Genomic DNA, 21,552 nt, shown 5'->3' with positions numbered 1-21,552 from the left:
TGAAGAAAAGCTTGCATGAACTGCATGAATCCTTAACTCCTTAAAATGGTGGTGCATGTGAGTCCACCAATGAGTTAATAAATGGTTTATCAGCAAAGGTGCAGTTCTATTCGGGCACAAAAAGATTTCAAATAAGAACATCGTGAAAAAAAATTAAGCTACTAGCCTATGAGCAAGCTGTGCGAAAAACCGCTTCTTTTTTCCAGTTCCGGAACTTGGTCGAAATGGGGTACAACAGATTACTAGAAAAGCATGCCTTACATCCATGATCCCTAGAAGCTCTTGTAACCATGCCGCAGCTAGGAAACTATTTTCTGGAGATCTTCTTCTGTACCCTACGGAAAAAAATGTAGCTCAAACCATTAAGATTTGTGGCTTCTAGCCATTATTGATCATATAAATTTGGAAGCAACGCAGGTGTTTGAATGCATATAATAAAGATTATCATTTGCTAGTAACGATCAAGATACTTTGTAAAAATATGCTTTCTTTATTTGGGAATATTAAGTTTAGAACATAAATTTCTTAGATTGGCATCAGTTTTCTGTGACATCATATCTCGGTTTCTATTAAGCTGGTTTGTTTTCGTCAGTTTCCAACTAAGAAATTCATTCTCTTCTTCTTCCCGCAATTGATTTTGCAAAGTGGAGCAGCATAATTGGAAAATTACAGATGAAGGGAGAGGGAGAAAAGTCACACTTACAAGCTCAAAGAAAGTGAAACTTCCTGTTATCAACTTGTACGATGAAAACATTCACACCATAGGCTAAAGGTCTGCTACCTATACATACCATGACGACGAGCAACACTAAAATATGGCTGAGTCTTATCCTAATTGGTTGGTTAGTGTCTCATACATGTTATATACTTTCTCATTGTTGGTGCCTTACAAGTGAATCCCTCTATATGGAACCCCATATATTATGGAATGAGAATCAGGGATTCCATGAGGTTCATGACTGCAATGGGCTTATAAGAATCTTGATAACTGATGATGAAAATTGGAGAAAAAGGCCTCACGCTAGACTTAGGCACAAGCCCCTACAACTTCCACAAAAAGAAGTCTCAAAATCTACACCAATAAGCACAAGAAGTCACACTTCTAGTTTTCTCAAGAGCACCAAACTTGCCATTGTCAAACATGTGACCTGCTCCAAGTTTATACCACTTAAATATAGTTTTCTAGTAAATGCACACAAACATACACACAAGTAAAATAGATCTCGCATGCATTGCAGCTAATGTAAGATTATAGATGAAAAGATGACATATAAAAGAAATTGTTATGGTACCAAAATCAGCAACCCTTTTTAAGGGCATTAACTGCACTAGCATTTGGCATGAGTAAATGAATGTGGTGCTCTAAGTTTGTGGCCAGCACCATATCAACACTTCATCTTCGAGCTACATGTATTTGAATGGTTGTATATGCACTCCTTATCATTAGTGCCTTGGGCCACTTTTGAATGGTATCTTCCATTTTAGGCACCTAGCATCAACACCTATGACTCCCAAGATAGCACCTGGTGACAAGATATCTTAGAGGACTATTGAAATTTACCATGTTTGATGCCGGACAGCAGGGGAGGGAAGAAAGAGAGAAGAAGAAATAGAGAAGAAGAGAGGAGGGAGGAGAAAGAAAGAACTAGGCTTCATACCTAGCCCTGCCCAGAGCTTCATGCCAAAAGAAAAGAATCACAATTTCATTCATAGCATACCCTAACCGGTGTATGGTCCAACATATTTATAAGACCCGAAAAATGCAAAAAGACCCCTAAAAAAAATTAATCTCATAAAGACCCTCGAAGATAACAAAATACCAAAATAAGCCCTAAAGGCTGTCAAATAACAAAATACCCTAATAAGCCAAAATAACATAAAATCACTCCAAAATAAAAATAAACTGGCTGGACCATCCTGCGGCGCCTGTAGACCCGAGTGATGGGTGACTCAGCGAAAGCGGCTCGGTATAGCTCTGGTAGTACTCCAATAGGTCTGGGTCAACCCGCTAAAGCTACTCGCGTGTGATCCAAGTGGAGTTGGATTCTAGTTGTCCTCGCCAATGAACCAAAAAGCGTTGGATCCTCCATCACTAGTAAAAATCGTTTGATCGTCTAAAATAGTATCCATGTGCTCTTGTTGTGCTCGGTGAAGAGGTAAATGAATCGAAGCAAGTATGGATCAATAATAAGGAAATCATCGGGCTCAGGAGATGGCTCAACAAAAGGGTCATCAGGGATTGTTGGTGGGTTAATACCAAATCTTGTTGTAAGCAACCAAATCTTCAACATTAAAAGTCGAGCTAATACCAAAATCAGAGGGGAGGCCAAGGACATAGGCATTGGTGCCAACCCTGTGCAACACCCTGAATGGCCCAGCACTATGAGCCTGCAAGTTCTTAACGGTTCCAAAAAAAAACTGTTCAGGTCAAATACGGATCATTACATAATCCCTAGTTTGAAATTTCTTAGCATGGGAATCAGCTTGCATCTTATATTGAGCATTACTTGCATTAATGCACTTGTGGATTTTCTGATGCAACTCATGAATGTGTTGTGCAAATGCATGTGCAGACTCAAACATTTTAACATGTGGTGACATGGGTAAGAGATCAAAAGGTTTTCTAGCTGTGTAACCATGCACTACCTTAAATGAACTCATGCCTACGGACCTGTTGACTGAATTATTGTATGCAAATTGTGCTACAGGTAGGATTGAATCCCAATTACAGGTGTGTTCACTATGATTGTACGGGTGAACTTCTCTGACAAGTAGAGCGAACACCAAAAAGTCACTGAACACTTTCCGCTCAAATTCAGCAGGACGCAGGATGTGGAGATTCTTATCCTTTGACACTTCATTTTTTTTATTCTTGTTAGGTGCCTTGGGCGGCAAAGGATTGAGCTTAATCTTTTTGCCCTCGAACACAAAAGAACAAGAGTTGGATCGACCATAGATGGTGACATCAAGGTCAAATAACCAAGATCTCCCTAAAATTAGGTGTCCTACATCCTTCGAGATTACATTACACCATATGGTGTCTTTGTAAGAAAGGATGTGAATGGGCACAAGACATCTTTCTTTGATGTGAATAGAAGTTGTCAATCCAAGAGACCTTATAGTGTTGTGGTTGGAGAACGAGAGTCAAACCTAGGCAGAAGATGATGCTGGAGGATATTACATTAATGCAACTCCCGCTATTGATGATGACCTTACAATCTTTCTCTCCGCACTTAATATAAGTATGAAAAATTGAGGTTCTTCTCCAGTCATCAATTTCTTTGGGTTGTGCGAGGGCACATCTGACTACACTCATGATGGACTAGTCAGACTCTCTCTAAAAGTGCAAATGATATTAGTGTAGTGCAGATGCATCCTAGGATATCAGGTCCTTCATCATACGCTTTCTCATCAATGTCCTGAATGTCATCGATGTTTGGTTCATAGACTTGCTCCTCCAAGTCATCTATGTCACCTCTCTGCTCTTGTTGAGCAATGACGAGAGATTTGTTAGCACATTGGAAGGCAACGTGACCAAAATCTTGGCATTTATAGCACTGAAGTCTAGAATGTGGTTTGGAAGGCTCACCAAGAATTTTCTTGCCTTTAGTGTCTCGGCTTGGGACAGAGGCGGTACAAGTTTTAGGGGCAAAGGACTCTATAGAAGGTCTGGACCCCGAAGAATGAGGATTAGTGGAAGTGTCCCGATCGTCAGAGCGCCTCACAAACATGAATTTGGAGACCTGCTCATAGTTCTGCACGAATGTATATGCTTGGTCTAAAGTCGACACCTCTCGGAGGACAAGTTTCTTCCTAAATTCATCATTCAGACCTCTTCGGAACCGGCTCAGGACCATCCTCTCATCCTTGATCACATTACATCGTATCATGTATTCATCAAATTGGGCAATATAGTCAGTAGCTGAACAGGTGCCTTGTCTCAAGTTATTCCATCAGTCAAGCAGATCATCTTGGTAGCTAAAGGGCAAGTATTTTTTCTAATTTTTTTTTCATTTCTATCCAGTCAGTTATGGCAGGTTGACGTCTCCTAGCTAGGAGTTGTTCAGTGTTTTGCCAGAAGAACTTAGCTCGACGAATAAGCTTCATTCTGGCAAACCGGACTTTTTCTTCAGATAAATTATACCACTCAAAAAAGTAGTCCATTTCATGCAACCAGTTTGAGAAGACCTTTGGGTCAAGGCAACCATCAAAGGTGAGGGCTTCAACCTAAATGCTTTTTATCACATCTTCATCATGGTCACGAGGCTCTCTGGTGATGCAGGACAGGAAATCAGCCGCGATGAAGATGGAAGCGATAAGGATGAAGACACTAATCCTGGGGGTTGATCGTGATTGAAACCCAACTGTGGAGTGCTGGATTAAGAGTCCTTTTGCATTTGAATTCTGGTTTAGTCAAGTCAAGAGTCTTTCTTATGTTATGTTTCTAAATTTAGTCATGTTTTAGTTCTGAATTCAGACTTAATTAGGAGTCTGTTTTAATAAGAATTTGATTACGAATTGAGTCCTTCTGTTAGGGATTTAGAGTGAGTTCGTGGCCCTATAAAAAGGGATGTCAAGGGGCCAACGTTCTTCTTTTCCATTGTTTTTCCGTGAATGAACAAAATCTGCAGAAGCTCTATTTTGAGCCCCAATGCTTCCCCTGTTTTCCTGAGATTACAGCCAGGTTCATCGAGGGAAGTTCATCATCTTCCTCTCCGTTTCCAACTCTGTTTTTTGGGCTTCACCCATAGGGTTTGGAGCGTGATTCACAGTGAAGAAACACCCCTGTTACGGCGCCTTGAATTAAAAGGAATTGCAGCAGATCTGCCCCAAAATCATCCCTATTTTCTGTTGCTGAAATTTGCAGCGGGCCACAGGAGGTTGAATCTCACACTTCCCCGCATCATTTGGTATTAGAGCGAGGATTCCCCTAGTTCAATGGCAAATGATAGTGTGGCGAGTGTGTACCCCGGCGACGGCAAACCTGGGGTGCCAGCCTTGTGGGCAGACGTCCGTAACATCCAACAAGTGCTCCAAAGCATGCGGATCGACCCCAATCGGGACCGTGTGCAGAACAACGAGGACTTCCCTCGAGGTCCTTCGGTACCGGCACGAGATTTTCCCCACCTGCATAGGCAACCAACCCTTCCGGAGTCGTCCGACGAGGAAGAAGAGCAAGCAGTGGCCTTCAACGTGTTCGACGGACCACGCCCAAGGTGGAACGTCAACCCAGCCGATCGCAGACGCGGGAGGGGCGAACGAAACCGTAGATCCCCAAATGGAGGAATGGCCTTTGATCGAAGAATCCCAGATGAAAGAAGGGTGTTCGACGAGTTCCACGAGTTTCGTCCCAAGTGGAACACAGAACCTGTGGGCTACAGGCCCAATTGGGGCACTCGGAACAGAAGCTCCCCTGATTTCAGATTGAAAGCGAACCCCTCCCTGCATTCAGCAGCAACCTTCACATTGAGGAATTTTTTGATTGGCTAGCCGAGGTAGAGAAATTTTTCGATTACATAGAGATCCTAGATTAGAAAAAGGCAAAGTTGGTTGCATACAAGTTAAAGGGTGGAGCCTCCGCATGATGGAAAAACTATAGCACAATCTCCTGTGACAGAAAAAGATGCAGATTTCCACCTGGCGCAAGATGAAGCAGCACCCGTGGGGTCGTTTCCTCCTGCTTGACCATGAGCAGGCACTCTACCATCAGTACCAGAATTGCCGACAGGGCCCCCGGACGGACGGTGACCGAATACACTGATGAATCAACCATCCCAATGCCTACAACAACCTGTCGGAAATAGAAAATCAGCAAGTGGCAAGGTACATCGGTGGATTGAAGCCGGCAATCCGAGATCAGGTGGATTTACATCCGGTGTGGAGCCTATCGGAAGCCACAAGTTTGGCCCTAAAGCTCGAGGCACAGGCAGCACGAAGGGCGAACCAGCCCACGAGTCAGACAGTTTCCTCAGACTCCCCCATGGCAAAGCAGAAGGCCGTTGATGTCGCCACCACTTCGGGCCAACCGCCACCAACGTCCACGACCAGAGGAAATGAAAATTTCAGCAAGCAGTCGACAACCCCGAAAGGTAACAGGAATCCCTATCAAAAGCTAATGCCCATAAAATATTACAAGTGTCAGAAGGTTGGGCATCGATCCAATGAATGTCCAAAGAGGCGACCAGTCAATGTGGTCGAAGCTGCAGAAGAATGGGCACCTTTTGAGGAAGAACAAGAGGAGGCGCCGACTGACGACGACGACATCGTGATGACGATGCCTAATCAGGGGCCTCTAGCTTATTTTGTGGTTCAGCGTATTCAGTTTTGTCCTGAAGAGTGAAGAAGAGTCGCTACGCTACAACATCTTCAAAACCCGCTGTACCATCAACAAAAATGTGTCATGTAATTATTGACATCAGTAGCAGCGAGAAAATTGTTTCTTCCGCATTGGTTCATGCGATCGGATTGAAGACAGAGAGGCATCCGTCTTCCTACAAGATTGGTTGGATTAAAAAAGGTGCGGAAATGAGAGTGGACAAGATTTGCAGAGTGCCACTATCAATCGGGCGGTCCTACAGAGACGACATTTTGTTTGATGTGGTGGACATGGACGCATGCCATGTTCTACTTGGGCGTCCATAGCAGCATAATACGAATGTTACATACAGGGTCGAGATAATACCTATTTGTTTCATTGGCAAGGTAAGAAGATCCTACTAGTGCCAAGGAATGAAAGTACTACCCCCAAAGCTTCTAAAGTGGAGGGGAAGTCTTTTCTCATTGTACCAAAGGAGATAGATGAATTGATTAAGAAGCAGCTATATCCAAACATTAACTCGAAGGCGAGTTGTTTTCAAGTGGAGGGGACTGATGCAGGACAGGGAATCAGCCGCGATGAAGATGGAAGCGATAAGGATGAAGATGTTGATCCTGGGGGTTGATCGTGATTGAAACCCAACCGTGGAGTGCTGGATTAAGAGTTCTTTTGCATTTGAATTCTGGTTTAGTCAAGTCAAGAGTCTTTCTTATGTTATGTTTCTGAATTTAGTTATGTTTTAGTTCTGAATTCAGACTTAATTAGGAGTCTGTTTTGATTAGGATTTGATTACGAATTGAGTCCTTTTGTTAGGAATTTAGAGTGAGTTTGTGGCCCTATAAAAAAGGATGTAAAGGGGCCGCTGTTCTTCTTCTTTTCCATTGTTTTTCCGTGAATGAACAAAATCTGCAGAAGCTCTGTTTTGAGCCCCAACGCTTCCCCCATTTTCCTGAGATTACAACCAGGTTCATCGAGGGAAGTTCATCATCTTCCTCTCTGTTTCCAACTCTGTTTTTGGGCTTCACCCACAGGGTTTGGAGCGTGATTCACAGTAGAGAAACACCCCTGTTACAACGCCTTGAATTAAAAGGGATTGTAGCAGATCTACCCCATAATCATCCATGTTTTTTATTGCTGAAATTTGCAGCGGGCCACAGGAGGTTGAATCTCATGCTTCCCCGCATCATCTAGGTTCTACATTAGGGCGATACCCCTATTGACATTATGGACTGGACCCGGTCCTCTGTGACGAGGGTAGGTTGGTGGACAGCCTAAGAAAAGATTAGTGTCAAAGTGGGCCTGTCGAACAGATCCTAAGTAGTCTAGGGTTTCATCTTCGATCTCTAGGCCTTCCAAATGGGAGGCACTACCTTCTTTGGATCCCATAATTCTCTGAAGGAAAGCCTCAACTGAGTCTAATCGGGTGTGAGCTTGGGTGGACACTATGATCAAGTCTTGGACAGCCTTTAGCAAGGCTTCAATGTTGGGATCCATAGCAAGTTGGGATTCTAACTGAGAGACAATACGACCACTATGAAGGTGCATATAATGAGTGTGAAAAGTTGTGTGTGGCCTTACAATGCTAAGACAGTGGTGGTTCCTAGGCAGACATGCTGCATGAAAGTGATACCTAGAGCTCAATGTATATGTTCAATATAAACGGAAAGCTAATTTTAGCAAATGAAATCATGTAGAAAAATCATGTAATAAGTGCAAGCAAGTAATTGCAGTCAAATAGTGCCAGTCTTCCGTGTGTTGCTGGGTAGCACGGAGCCTCGAAGAACTCCCAAAGATTAGGCAGCCCTACAGTTAATGGTGAAAATGGGCCACTACTACAAGGGTTTCTCAGGTTGTTTGGGGTGTATGTGTGAAATTCACAGTAAAATAAGTCAACAGAGCACACAAGAATTTATCGATGCAGAATTTAGACGAGCAAATAGCTTTTTTCCAATAAGAGAATAATCCTGACCTGGGTTGGGGACGACAATTAGAAGCGCGGTCACAGTAAGTAGGCTCGTCAAATGGCTCAAATCGGGAATGATCGCAGCATCTCGGCTGGCTGGAGCTCAGCAACTCTTAGGGCCTATGTGGCCTGCGAACTAAAAAAAGGGGGGGGAGAAACGGGCCTGCGGGCTGTGGGCCTGCGGATGAGAGGCTTTTAGGGGGGGAGCGTTTGGGCTGATGTGAAAAAGAGCTTGTCGGGACTGAAAAATAAAGGGGGATGTGGTGTAGTTGGGCCCGTGAAATGAAGAAGGGGGAAGGGGTTGCAGGGGGGTTGGATTGGGCTTTGCAATGGTGGCGCGGGCCCGAGGACTTGGGCCCATGAGAAATAACTAGGGGGGAGGGTGATGTGCGGTGGCCTGATGACAAGGAGTGGGATGAAAGAGGGGTTGGGAGGGCCGATCGGGGAAGACGAAGGAGGGGGCGGAGCGCGGCGGAAGGGGGCGGTTCTGCGAGGGGCAGCAGGGCAGAGATGGAAGCGGCGATGGTGGTATGCGGTGGGGACAAAACCGTGAAGAGGGAAGAGGGTGTCGATCCCTCTGGTTTCAAAGAGAGAGGGGAAGAGGGCACGGTGGGGGTGGATAGTTGCAGGCGGTGGTCTTAGGTGCCGACCCTTGTTGTTGAAGAGGGGAAGGTTCGGAGAGGACGCTGAGATATGTGAGGAAGGGAAGAAAATCCCTCCAAAAAAGAGGAAGCGGCAGAAGGAGGAAGGTGAGGGAGGAGCAGAGCTTTTCGGCGGAAGAGCTCAAGTCAGCAGAGTTTGGCAGTGGGAACCCGTGACGGGTCAAGGGTTCCGGGAAGCTTCACGACGGCGGTAAGGCAAAGGCAGAAGCGTCGAAGGCGAAAGCAGCGTCGGTGGAGGCGGACGCGGCGAGGGCGTAGGTGGCAGTGGTGCTGCGTGCAATCGAAAAAAGAAGGCGGAGGTGGCGATGGTGCTGCGAGCGATCGGAGGAAGAAGATGAACAGGTAAGGGTTTTTTTTTAACTAGGATCCGTTAGAATTTGGGTTATCGGGCGTGACCCGCTCCGATAACCCGTTACGGGCCCGTCACATGCAAGTCACGCACGTCTCTTTTTTCTTTTTTTTTTCTTTTCCTTTTTTTTTTGCTGAGTGGGTTCCGATTAACGGGCGCGACCCGCTTCGCTAACCCAATACGGACCCGCTAGGTCTTCTCCTTCACAGGTTGCAGCTGTCGGCCACGCCGGCTTCCGCGGTGATCGGCACGTGGGGCAAGGCGGCGGTTGGAGGTGGTGGGGCTCCTCTTCCGGATCCGGCCATGGGACAGGGATGTGGCCGGGGCCGAGCACATCCTCCTTACTCAGGCATGACCACAGTTGGCCAGTGGCTCGAGGAGGTCTCCTCCGTCAGATCGTGGGGCGCGCGGTTGAAGCTCTCGGCAGCGAACCTCGCAACGGCGTTGGGGCAACGGATGAGGCGATGGGGGGAGGAACAGGGGTTGTCCACAGGAAGGAAGGATTTCTTTTTTTTGTTGTTATTGTTTTGGTGTTGCTTCCTTGTGAGGCTTGATCCCCACGAGACGACCACTGAGGAGGACGTGGCAGTACGCTTCAAACGAAGGAGGGATCAAAACCCTTTCTCAGCTGAGGAAGAAGTCGCCCAAACGTGTAAAGTCTGAGCCCTCACATGAAGAACGTCACAAGAGCCTAGAAAAATTCTTTTGATGCCCTTCTCTGATACCAATGCAGATGTCGGACAGCAGGGGAGGGAAGAAAGAGAGAATAAGAAATAAAGGAGAGAGGAGGGAGGAGGAAGTTAGAACTAGGCTTCGTACCTAATCCTGCTCAGGGCTTCACACCAGAACTAAAAGAAAGGAATCACAATTTCATTCATAGCATATCCTAAACGGTGTATGATCCAACATATTTATAAAGCCCAGAAAATGCAAAAAGGCCCCTAAAAAGAAATTAATCTCACAAAGACCCTCAAAAATAACAAAATACCAAAATAAGCCCTAAAGACTGTCAAATAACAAAATACCCTAATAAACCCAAATAATATAAAATCACTCCAAAAGAAAATCAAACTGGCTGGACCATCGTCCTGTGACGCCCGTAGACCCGAGTAACCGGTGACCTAGCACTAGTGTCCGCACCCATGTTGGTTATAATGGATCATTTAGGATTATCTTTTTATACTAAGATGTTTTCCATGTGAGCTCCAAAGATTTTGTTTATTTTTCCTTGTTTCTATTTCCCAGTGAATCTACATAAGTGATACAACTACTCAAAATTTATAGTAATTTTCAATAGTAACCAAGAAAAGCTAAACCAAGCTGAACTAGTCAGTTCAGCCCGAATCGAGCTAACCCAGTCGAACCGGGTCAGTTCGACAGTAGAAAACGGTTTCGGCCCCTAAGAGGCTGGAACCTGATTGGCTCTGACCGAAATCGGATGGAATCGGACGGTTTCGTCCAGTTCGACTCGGTTTGAACCGGTACCGACCCATACCGGATGTCGACCGGTACGAGTCTCGGTACCCGGCGAACATTAATAGTAACCAAAGGTTTTATAGCAGCATATCGAAGTATTACAGAATATCAAAATATTTAATTTTAATGACACTATAATATTTTTAAAGCAGTATTACTACATGCATTTTGCAATTCATATAAATGGTTCTAAAATATAAACCAAATAATTCTTTAACAAATTAGGAAACCTCTAACTATTCCAGATAAAGTACAAAAGTGCAAAATGTGGCCTCCAATTCTGAATTCAATGTGATCCTTTCTTAAGGAGACTGATCACCCCACATGAGGCAATTAGATGGCCATCAGACACGACATATTCCTGTTTAGGGAGTTTGAACTTTGAATAGAGATGCCAAACTATTCCTACTCAAATACATGAATGCCATGTTTTTTGCTCACCCAATGCTCCAACATATAGAATCAAATAATTTGGTATATAACATGGTGATAGAAACTCCGTGCTCATAACAGCTTAAAATAACAAAAAGATAAAGTTCAAATAAAAGAATAATTTAAAAGACTAACCACTTGCATAGAAATAATCAAAATCTGAAAACCGTGAAGACATCAAAGTAAATACCTCAAGAACATCAGTTGCAACTTCGCAGAGAAAAAGAATACTTTTAAACACCTGAACAACAAAAGACAGGTCAGCTTAATAGCAGTACAAGTATGATATAGTAAAGTCCAGTAAACTTACCATCCAGTGACCACAAAATTCAATATGAAACAACCTTGCAAAAAGGCTTTAATCAATTAGTTCCCATACATTTTGAGAAACTCTTGTTGACAAGTTCGAACAGAGACAAAAACAAATAGAGCCAATCAATTCTTGAAAGGTGTCTACTTTGATTCCCACTATTCATCTCAAAAGCCCATAGAGAAAAATTTAACATCAAACATCAAGTATATGTAATCAGTATATAATTGAGAAAAGAAAATCCAGATGATTATGCATAAAGGTTTTAGCTCCATTCCCTCCATCCATCTCAGACATTACCACAGGAAGAGATCGCACACCAAGTAGCATAGAAATTGACGCAAACAAAAACAACAAGATAATTCTTAATCATAGACTGGTTGTCTCGATCAATCAGAGAAATGCCTAGCAGACAAGATCCAATACCCCATAAAATGTAACAAGTTCAAATAAATACTACATTAACGCCAAAACAGTGTCATTTTTATAATATATTTATTACTTTCTTTTATTATTAGTAAACCAGCACACAAATATTGCATGCCAAAAGCAAAGACCATTTTTATAGTACATCATACATATTATTATAACTATTATAAATTAGATATCAAAACATTTTACCAAAATACTGAACCTAAATTGTCTGCACAGAAAAAAAGGGAAAAAATCAAATATCATGGCACAGACAAATTCAAGAAACACAAAATAACCGGAAAGGCAGAGCACAGTAGGATAGTTATCATTCAAGATTACCACACATAATGCTGTTTGAAAACATATAATACACCACAACCTTGACCACCACAAAATAGAGAAGTACCAGGAAAGCAACAGCAACCATCATCATCCATAATCTCTGAATGGACGTGAACAAGAATATGAGAACTTAGAAATTACCACAAATCATGCCATATAAAAGAAATAAGATATTCTGCTGCCAGAAGAGCAACAAATACATCGTCTTCCTTTATAACCTTGTAAAGGCCACCGGATATCCCACCCCCCACCCCACCCCACCCCACCCCTGACCCAAAAAAAAAAAGGGTTCTAAAACATGAAAGACAGATGTTAGTAAAAAATCAAGAAAAGATCTGGAGGAGGATAAAAGCCTAGAAGGAATGATCAAAATTCATATGCACCCACTGAAGTGAAAATTAGCTCATAGCGAACTTCCTTCCATCCATTTTACAAACCCTGCAGGAAAATTCACATGTTGTATAATTTGCAACCGTGTTAACAAATAAAGCCATGTAACTTTTACACTACTCATCTTAGAAAGCACTACAAGAAAGTAAAAAATGACACGTGACAACAAATGGAGGGGAAAAAGAAACTAGATGACTCTTTACAGGAGCAGAAGACCAATTTTGCGTGTCGCCCTCAAAAACATCTCAGAAACCCACTAGGGAATGAGCAAACAAGATCCACATGTCAACAGAACTAACTCCTACAAGAAAAATATTAAATGCCATTTATTTTTAAAATCAAATGATCAGACTATTATTATGAGATTAATAACTTCAGTTACCTCTGTTCATCATATAGCAAGATGTTAACAGCTTGGAAAAGTTCAGATTTCATATGAATCATGATCACAAAATGAAAGGTAAATAAGCTCCTAAAAGCACAAAAAGCTGATTTTTGTTGTGATCTGTGGCCAAACATCACTATTTTTTTGCAGGAATAAAAAAGGCAAAGAAACAGATGCATCATGTAACGTGAAGTGAAAACCGGTCATCGATTAGGAAGAAGTTTGATTAATACCACAGTTAGATCATAAGAGTGGGATCTATTAGATATTTACAATCATTTATAAATATAGGCTTTTAGCAATTAAAAGCTTCAAGAACCTTCCCCTGAAAAAACAAAGTTACATGAACCATAGGCTTCATGGCCTGAACCATCGAGAACTATTAAGGAAATGAAAGAAAAAAGAGAGTAAATTACAAACCGCCCCCCTCACCCCCTCCCCCCCCCCCCCCCCAAGGTTTATGTTCATTACATTTACGCCCAATAGTTTGCAGAACCTACACTTACACCCAGTTAAATTAATGGTATTAGTGAAACCGTTAACCTCATATAAAAACTCATAGTTGCTCTTGGGTGGGAATGAGGGTGCACCCGTTTACTTATATTCTTGGATGATTGTTACGTCACTTAAGATTATTTTAGTCAATTCTTATTTTTTTTCTGGCAAGGCATTTGGGTCCCATAATATTAAAGGTTTGACTAATGTTCTGTTAAGTCATGAGTTAAAGTGTTGGATAAAAATAAACCTCAGGGGGGGTAAGCTTAGGTTTTCCAAACTATTGGGTGTAAGTGTAACTTATCCCTAATCTCAAGGGAGTTTTTGTAATTTACTCAAAAAAAATATATGATTAAAAATTTCAGATATCAGCAAAAATTGTACCACAATTATTGGCTTCTATCTGAGAGCAAAGCAGCAAAGATTCTTGTATTGTTATATTTCAAAAAATCGGAAGGAAACCTATCCATAGAAACACATACAGCTAGAAGAAGAAGAATAGCTCGGTTAGCAAACACCCATGAAAGCACAAGTTTAATAATTCAATGGTAATAGCTAGATCAGAGTTTGCATACATGTAATAACATTGATAGTTCTCTGCTAGAACTTACAGATTGCAAAAATTCATTGTCATCAGCAGCCAAAGTTTCCCCCAAAAAATACAAAAAGGGAAGCAACTCCTACAAGTTGAAAGGAACTCACCAGCCAAAAAAAGTGAAGTGTTAACATTGATAGTTCTCTGCTAGAACTTACGGATTGCAAAAATTCATTGTCATCAGCAACCAAAGTTTCCCCCAAAAAAATACAAAAAGGAAAGCAACTCCTACAAGTTGAAAGGAACTCACCAGCCAAAAAATGTGAGGTGCAATCACAACACAAGCGCCAATTTTTTCTAGTACTTAAGAGAAAGGGAAAACCTTTCGACAACTTCAACGGCATCTCAAGGCACAGACAGAACTACAGAAAAATGGTTATCTTTCAAAGATTACATTCATAAGACTTGCAGATATTGTTGTTGGCATATCTCCTCCTCTACTACTACATTGCTTTGCTTGGTAAAAGCCTATCTCTCCACATCATGCTTGGTTGAACTTATAATTGCACATGACTGCCTCTATTAAGTATATGTTTCACATTTTGTCTTGCTAGAAGACCAAAATGTATGCTAGTGATTTGTCTCAAGCACTAGTCTGTATGAATGACAATATCAACAGAAGAAAATGCATTAAATCATTTATCCACAGTTTATTGGCAGATCATATTTCTTTCAATGCCCACACAAGAATCTGACAGAAGGGCCAAGTCTTGCTGCTCGATGAGTATGCTTACTTGACCAAGTAATAGACATAACAGATTAGCTTCATGAATGATCCCATCAGAGTCATTATTTTGAATATAATCTCCAATTGCTTAGCAAGGGTCTCCCTTACTCATTCTTCCACACATTCTACTCCTTAAGATTGATACACAGACTTGAGAAAGATAGCTCAAACAAGAAGAGGATATTATTTTCAAAGAAATTGCGTAATGTGAATCCTATATACCAAGAGTCCAAGTGGCATAATTCATAATCTCTGCTGGACATAAACAAGATTATAAGATAATCAAAACTACCACTGATCATGCTTTTGGAATAACATAACATATCACAAAAGACAGGTCAGAATAATAGTAAAATTATAATATGGTAGAGAAAACGACTTGCATCATCAAGAGGTTACCTTTGAGTGACTGGATTAATAAATGACCGAAAGTTCGGTAATCATGCCATCCAGTGAATACTGATATATTGGCACATTTTTTAATTATCAAACATCCCTGCAAGAAGAATCTAACAATATGTGACATAATGATGAAATCATAATATGGTAGAGAAAAATGGCTTTTTATCTTCCACAAAATATCCCCAGTAAAAATAGCATTCAATAATACATCAGCACATAGCAGCCATCCCAAGAAAGGATGATTTGAGCACAGTGTCGCAACAAACAAGCCATTTTTTTTATAAAAAAAAAGAGCATTTCTAACAATATGAATTCATAGATTTCACTCCTCTAACCATCATGTGTCATGTGACAAACTCAAACTACAAGAGCAAAATGACTCCTACAAGATCATAACTTCAGTTCTCTATATCCCTCTACAAACATACAAAATGGAATATTCAGAAACTAGTTATAAAAAAGATTAAAAATAAATTAAGATAAAGTGAAAACATAAAAAATATATAAAAGTAAAATGAAATATAGAATAAACATGAGAGAACATAAGCTCAAAAAAAAAAACTGAGTTTTCAAAAGTGAAAAAAAAAGATGCAAAAAACAGAAAATATTATACTATAAAAGAGAAATAAATCAAATTTTAGTAAACAAAATAGAATAATATTTAAGAAAAGCATAAAAGACCAGATTGCTGAAGCCCTATTAGAGAACAGATCAGAAATAAAATAAAATAAACTTAAAACTGATTCACACATGAAAAGATGAAAAACTAATTGATTTAAAAAAGTGGAAATAAAGAAAGCTGGACTCCTAAGAGTAAAAATATGAAGGAGCACTAAAAATTTAGTAAAATAAATAATTTGTCTTGATTTGTGTTTCTAGGCTTAAATATGTTCAACAATATATGTTCGGTCCTTTTCCCCTCTGTTTTTTATAGTATCTCTCTTTTTTTCTGTATTTAAAAGCATGGTGCATTAAATATGCCTATCAAGGAGTAGACACCATTTACAATAACATAAAGTTGGCAGATATGCATAGGTACCAAAAATACAAATAACACAACCTCATCACCCACCAATATATTAATAAAAAAATATTTTAAGCATCTAAATATGATTATTATCCAAATTACTAAAACTAAGTCACATCATATTTGAATCCCACTTGCCACGTTTTCGAAAGAGATATGGATTCTACAACATCAAAAGCTGCAGCCACCTTCATTGAATAAGATTGCCAGTGATTCTTGTAGCAACAAATCATCAAAATTCTCTACAGAAGTCCTAATTTGCCATCTGCATTAAGTGTGTGTGTATGAGAGACAAGCATTGATGTAAAATGGATGAATCTAATTTTTCCTATTCAAACACAAACACATAACTTCAGCATCTTGGAAAAAAATAAGTGGGATTTCATGGAGCAACAAGTGCAATAAGAGAGCACCGCTCATCCAAAAGTGTAGTGATTCAACGACGAAAATCACATTGAACATCTGCATTAAATAAAGTTAATAACAAAGGCAGACCTCATGATACATGAATTACAGAATCTTTTCCTTGGATACTAATTAGAAATATGAAATCAAACTATTGTAAGAGACTGCACATGTATATCGGCCAGAAAAATAAAGCAGATAATAAAAATTACAATAACTGCATTCACAAGCAAGCTAGGTGAAGCAAACAAAGATAAATACACAGATGAAGCCATCTGAACACAAATAAGAAGTATTTACTTCATTCACCAACCCAAGTACCAAATGTTTCAAAGAAGTATCAGCAAACAAATGGAAGCAGACAATTAACAAAACAAAAATGCTTACAGACACTAGCATATAGAAATTCCCCAGTTAACCACACTGCTTACACCTCTGCGTGAACCAAATGATTGCATAACAACAGAACAAATAGACAAAACCCCACTCAAACACATAAATTAAACTCCAAATCCCACTCAAGCCAAGAAAAGCAAAAGCAGCAAAGACATTGAGAATTCATCCCAATCATCACGTGATAGTGTAGAAGATTAAAATCAAAAACTGTCAAAAGATCAAAAAGAAATATCCTTTTGAATGCCAGATGCAAATCAAGGGGAAAACAGAGAATAATATGAAAGATATATCAACAATAAAGTAAACCCACTTCAATCACTAAAAAATATCTCACAGAGACTAGAAACTCCACAAGAATGCAAACATCATCAGACATGTTAACAATTCAATCGAAACTAAACAAGGAATTTTTATAAAATCATAGGAACAATTAGTTCTATCAACCTATTCATAAGGAAAATGATCTAACACCATGTTCAGCAAAATCTATTGAAATTGGCATAAAAACAAACCCCAAGAACGAAAATAAATCATCAAAACTAGAACTAGATGATCATCACAAAACTAGAACCCAACAAATCATAGCTAGGACACGAAATAACACGGAGATCACCGCCTAACCCTAAAACCATATTAGAAATCAAGAACCGACCAAACCCGAACTCGAAACCAAGAACAATCACTGGAATCCTAAGAACACCGAGACCAAACTAGAAAACAAGAAGATATAACCCTAAAACCAGACTAGCAATCAAGAACCAACTAAAACCGAACCGGAAACCAAGAACCATCTCAGCAAAACAAAGAACGCCGAAACCAAACTTGAAAACAAGAAACAAGTAATCAGTAGCCGAATCAAGAATGCAAGAGAGGCGAAAAGATACGAAATGGGAACGGATCGCTTGCCTCCACGTCGCCGTTCTCGTCTTCCGGAGGTGGCCGAGGCTGATAGCGGGATCGCCGCTGCAGGGGCGCAAAGAAAAAGGCCGACTCCAGGGTTGTGACTGCCCGGCTCGCCATCCTTTCAAGCCACTCGCGCGAAAGAGAGCTCATGTTCTCCATATCAAGGCGGTCCGATCGCCAGATCCTGGTTGGGAGAGAAGGGGAGACCGTCGGAGGGAGGATAAAAGTCCCCACATAACCCTTCAAGCCTCTCGCGCGAACGCCGAAATAATCTCAGGTTCTCGATCGCCGAATCCTGATGGATCGTTGGGATAGAACGGGAGAGTGAGAGGGAAGATAAAAGTTGCGAAAAAGGGTCCTAGGCGACGTCAGCTTCACCTTCATGTTACTTAAAATAAATTAAAATAATAATTTTTTAATAAAAAATATCGATTTTTGAACAACATTATTTTAATAACCGGTGGAACCCTATAAAAACTGTCACGACGGATGTTGATGTTTCCCAATACAAAGACCATGGTTTTAGCCACCCCTAATAAATATTTAAGATAAATAATAAAGAAATAAATATTAGTTATTATCTTTCATTATTTTTTGTTACAATAAATTGTCATAATATTAATAACAACTATTCTTTTCACTTCTAAGTTCTTACAAGTAAAATGTTTTTTCCGAAATTCAATTTTTTATCTCAAAATTCCCTCCAATAAGAATTTTATGATCCAAAAAATAGTATTATTTTATAGTAATAATCATTATTTTGGTGCTTATTTTAATACTAAAAGGTTGTTTTACAACACATAATGGTTATTATGACCGTTTTAATGAAAAATAACAATTTTTGTAAGGCCCATGTTCATTTTATATAGATATTTCAACTATGATTTTAAAAATATTTATCCATGGACGTCTTCAACATTTTATAAGTCCCTAACTCGAATTAATAGTTTCTTTATGAAGAATAGAGTCACAAAAATTACTTGAAAATCCATGAATGGGCCTTCAACTATTTATAGACTATTCTCTGCAATCTCTAAATGATGGATGTTGAAAATAAAATTACATCCATATTCTTAATTAGTATGTGACTTAATTACAGAGAGAAATAAGAGGAAGGGAAATAGGTGAGGGGAAAGAAGATGACATGGTGTGTATAACTAACACATACTTTAATAGTTTAATTAATTAAAAATACAAGTTAATTATACAAGAATGATCAAAATATTTGAATGGAAGAGCTAAAGGCATTTATCAAAAAGTCTAGGATATTTTAGATATTTTTGTAAAATGACGGCAAAAACTTAAGCACAATAAAACCCAATTTTATTTGCATTTAGAAGTACTTTGGATTTAAATTTTGAATTGAGGCCACTGAAATATCTCATGAGTTGAGAACTAACTCTAGCTCAACCAAAATATATCTCCCAACTCTATTCAAAGCCAACACAATCTTGTGTCTTGATTTCTCCAATCCAATACAACCTGGTCACACCTTAAGCTGATTGAATGGGTTAGTATTTAGTTGAATTGGTTTGGATTAGATTTATTGAGTTAGGTCAAGTCATATAGGTAATTCAGGAATGGCAAAACAATTTTAAGATTCGTATTACGTTAATGTTGGAGTGGTTGAAATCTTATATGCATTATCTAGGTTTATAACCTAATAGAATCGAAGATGTGGTTAAATGAAACATATAAATATTTATTCAAAATATGATATAAACTTAATTATTTATAAATGGGATTGGATTGGATTGGGTTTTGGTTTTAAGCACGATCCTAACCCGTTTTTAATTGGGATAGGGTTGAGATTTTCAAGCCTAGCCCAACTTAAATTTATAAAAACTCTGTAGCAATCTAACAAAACATGCATATTGTTGGACTCAGCCGAGGATGAATTTTGACGCAACAATAAAGTTGCTTCATTGCAACCCGAAGGACATAGGTTTGAAACATAGAAAGAACTTCTTTATACATGTAGGTAAGTCGCCATATTTCACCCTTTCAAACCCCGCAATGGTGGGAGTCTTATACGTTGAACCATCCCTTTTGATTCAGGCCAATTGATGTTACACTCCTAGTCATGGCATCCCATGAAAATCCAGAATAACTATATATTTCATGCATTCTTGTTAAGACGAAAGCCTCTGTCTTTTGTCATGATTATATGGGAGGTAGATTCTCACCACGCAGAGAAAGGTCGATGTAGATGAAAAAATTCAATGCTTGTACACCCAAATTTTAGAACAGACAAACCGAACACTTTCCCATCATATCAGTCAGCTAAGGAGAGGGTGCGTGGTTGGGGATCATTGCATACTGTATATTGTATATGATTTGAGGGAGAAATGAATAAAAACCACACAACAGGGTTTAGGAGCCAAGGAGTTCCCCAAGGTCGTGAAAAAGGACACTCTAATAACTTGCCATTTTGGTTTTGGCTTCATGGAAAAATAAAAGAAAATTAAAAATGCCTCACTACTGATCTAATAGCGAATAAGGAGACCCTACAAAAAATAACCTATTAAATCCAATCCTTGTCCGAAGAGAAAAGGGCAAACTAAAAATCGATTTTAGTATTTCTTTTGAATCTTTTGATGGCATAGTTGACATGTATGTAGATTTTCGGTAAAATCTTTGAAAGTTAGCATGAAGGATTTGGGTTAGAGACCCATTGTCAGCTCAATTTCAGTTAAAATTTTCTATCTTATTTTCAGGATCTCACTTAAAAAAAAATAGTCGAAAGATATTATTTATATTCTTTGACTATGTATAAATATCTAAATCTATACAATATATAGCGATATGAGATTAAATATATAGTAGTATGGGTCCTCACATACTCTTCCTATTTAAGCTTTAGTATTATCATTAGACACCAGACAAGGGTTACATCTAGTCAAATCCAATCATAAGTACTACAATCAACCTATGATCGGTCTAAAAAAACTCATACTGCAGTGTCTTCTAGACCACATGGGCTATGTTCTGGGTCCCTTTTGATACAATTTAAAATAATTCTGGACATCATCTAAAAAGACTAGCCAAAAAATATTATTTGAATTTCATGATCTTTTATAAGTACTTCAGATTTACTCAATACATAGCTGATGTGGAATTAAATACATGCACACATAGATTCTTACATCTGTTTCTCAAAAAAACATTACATGGACAAAAAAACAACACATTGATTCCACTAGAGAATTGTTGGTCATATATCCTAGAAAACACATTCTAAGAATCACTCAAGTGCAACTGTTGTGCTAGCCAAGAAGTCTCCGCATTGTGTTTTCCTTTCTGAAAAGAGAAATGCATACTCAGATTTAAATAGGCAACACCGCACAAGTATGCTATGTTTGATTACTGTAGATCTGCTAAAAGAATGCCATACACGCGTGCGGTATTATACGTAATGTTTATGCAGGTTGTCTTCTAACGGCTGGCATTACATGGATCCCGAATGGGACCCACCGCATCTCCTGCCTTATAGATTGGGCCCCACCTTTCCAACTCAATGGTTCCCCTTCCACTCCAGAACACGACGGGGAGAGGGAGAGGGG

The 21,552-nt window shown here is 39.7% G+C and overlaps 1 long non-coding RNA gene across 1 annotated transcript; it reads right to left on the bottom strand.

The window, feature by feature from the left end:
• On the bottom strand, positions 1–18,344 carry LOC120110557 (uncharacterized). Its single transcript, XR_015967255.2, has 4 exons — positions 17,993–18,344; positions 15,256–15,352; positions 11,389–11,439; positions 1–335 (listed from the first exon to the last, which is right to left on the bottom strand). It is a non-coding gene; the product is annotated as an uncharacterized LOC120110557 (long non-coding RNA).
• Between the last annotated feature and the right edge of the window lie 3,208 nt (positions 18,345–21,552).

The sequence above is a fragment of the Phoenix dactylifera genome, chromosome 1 (genome assembly GCF_051530095.1).
Source record: "Phoenix dactylifera cultivar Ajwa chromosome 1, Ajwa_hap1_PhDact_Kaust_v1.1, whole genome shotgun sequence".
Lineage (NCBI taxonomy): Eukaryota > Viridiplantae > Streptophyta > Magnoliopsida > Arecales > Arecaceae > Phoenix > Phoenix dactylifera.
The sequence above is the reverse complement of the archived record's forward strand: the minus strand, read 5'-3'. Positions and strand labels throughout refer to the sequence as shown.